Source organism: Alligator sinensis, unplaced genomic scaffold (assembly GCF_000455745.1).
Source record: "Alligator sinensis unplaced genomic scaffold, ASM45574v1 scaffold1200_1, whole genome shotgun sequence".
Classification (NCBI taxonomy): domain Eukaryota; kingdom Metazoa; phylum Chordata; order Crocodylia; family Alligatoridae; genus Alligator; species Alligator sinensis.
The window spans coordinates 544,778-547,234 of record NW_005842772.1 but is presented as its reverse complement, the minus strand read 5'-3'; positions in this window follow the sequence as shown (position 1 = coordinate 547,234).

The window sequence follows — 2,457 nt, the reverse complement described above, 5'->3', positions numbered from 1 at the left end:
CCTGGGGCCGGGGGGTGGGGGGGAGGCAGGGCCGTGCCCCCCAGGCTCTGCCCCCACCCACGCTCCAACCCCTCCGGGAGACAATGTCACCCGGCCTGGGGGGGCTCTGCCAGCACCGCCGGAGGGAACCACCCTGGAGCCCCATGAACCTGCACTTGACCTCACCACCTGGCTGGGCCCTGGGGCGATGGCGCGCGGGGACCGTGGGCGTGGGAACCCGCCTGGCTTGCTCACGCCCGGACGTCAGAGCCCTGCAGGGAGCCCGCCCGTGGCCCAAGGGGCCTTTCCCTGGGGGAGGGGTAGAGGCAAGACCCTGCAGCACCCCCGCCCCGCCGGGGTACGTGGCACGGAGCCGGTCACCCACGGCTGAATGCCCGTGTCCGCCCCGGGAGCCAGGAAACACTGGGAGAAACCCACCTCGGGGGCAGCAGGGCATCCTCCCCGGGTGGACCAGATCCCCATGCCTAGATATGGGGGCCGGCGCGGAGGGTGGCTCCAGAGCCAGCCCAGCCGGAAGGGCCAGGGGCTGGGGGTACCCGGGCCTGGCTCAGCATGACCTGGCCCCCTCCCTTGCCTCCTTCAGCCTAGGATGGACTTCCCCCGGGATTAGTCATCCACTTCGCTCCGGCATTGGCTGGGCTGGGATTTGCTTCCTAGTTTGGGCATCGAGAGAAGCCCGGTCCGGGGACGAGTCACCTGGAGCCCCGGGGCTTGCACAGGCCGGGCCCCCCCATGATGAGCGATGCCCGTTTCCTCTGCCTGGGTGATGAACCCGCTCCTGCCCCCGGGCACCGGGCACCCTTAGTCGGGGAAGGGGGGGCCCAGCTCCTGCTCCTCCCAGCCTTCCCCTGCAGCTCCCCGGGGCCCGGCCGTGGCCCAGCCCCTCGGCCCCGCAATGAAAGACCTCATCTGGGCAGAAACTTCCCGCTCCGCCTCCCCAGCTGCCTGCAGCCCCGGTGCCAGGAAACGCACCCCCCGGTTCCTCCTCCCGGGCCTGCCGGGCGGGGGGCAGGGTTTTTTTGCTTCTTAAGGATGAGCTGATCCGGGCCCGGCTCCCCCGCTCGCCGCCGCGGCGCAGAGTCACCGCTGCCTTCGCTCATGGGCTTTGACGTCAGGAAGCAAATGTTTCCTGCTCGGCGGCGAGAACAGGGATGGGCGCTGGGCTGGACCGAAAGCCCCGCCGGGGCCTGGTCCCTTCCCCCAAAGCGGGGCTTGAAGCCAGAGGTGCAACGCCCTAGGGCAGATGCGGCCTGCTGCGTCCAGCTGTGCTGGGGGCAGGTGAACGCCCTCCCTCTCCCGCTGCTTCCCAGTAGCCCGGGGCCGGCGCCCCCGGCCCATCGCACCGGGTCCAGATGCCCCAAACCCGGCTCGTAAGCGCCACAGAGGTGCCGGGGCTAGTCCTGGGGTGCACGTCCCCGGAGCGAGTGCTGGCCCCTGGGCAGGCCTCACTGGCACGTAGGCCCCGAACTCCTGCTGCTGTCCAGGGGACTTAGGAGCCCTGTTGAGCACCGAGCCTGGTGATGCGGCATCGTGCACCCCAACGGCCTGGGCTGCCCCGAGCTGGCCGCGTCCGGGGAGGCTCGTGCATTCAGCCTCTGGTCGCAGCTAATGACAGGGGAGGTCTCTCCATGCTGACCCCACGTGCTTGTGGTGGCCTGAGTAAACCCGCCCATCCCAGCGTTTGCCTTCCTGGACAGAGCCAGTGCCCCAGGACAACCGGGCGGCCCGTTCCGCCGTCCCCGCTTGGAGCCCCGTGAAAGCTGCCACGGGACGCAGACACCCACGGCGCTTGCGTGGCAGCGGGACATGGAGCGGTGCAATCACACAAGGGCGGTGGCACTTGGGTCGTGGCGCTGGTGCCATGGGGCCTCATGCTTGGGGGTGCTGGGCACGGGGTGCCATGGGAGTGGGGTGCAGCGTGGTCCCAGGCACCGTGGGCCCAGAGATGCAGCGCGGGCCCAGATGCTCCATGCCCAGGGTGCAGGACGGGCCCAAATGCCCCATGTCCGGGGTGCTGCATGGCCCAGGTGCCCCACGCCCAGGGTGTCACATGGCCCAGGGGTGCTGCATGGGCCAGATGCCCCATGCCCGGGGCGTCACATGGCCCAGGTGCCCCACGCCCGGGTTGCCCTGTGGCCCAGGTGCCCCATGCCCAAGGTGTCACATGGCTCAGGTGCCCCGTGCCTGGGGTGCTGCATGGCCCAGGTGCTCCACACCCGGGGTGCTGCGTGGGCCAGATGCCCATGGCCGGGGTGTCACATGGCCCAGGTGCCCCACACCCCGGGTGCTGCGAAGCCCAGGTGCCCCATGCCCGGGGTGCCCCGTGGCCCCCAGGCGCCGGGCGCAGATTCCGGGGCGGCAGCTTGGTTCATGCAGGTTCCGGGGCGCTAGAGGCGGAGCCGAGCCCACCAGCCGCCCCACGTGGCCGGGGACGCGCCCGGCCATGGGGGAGCGTGT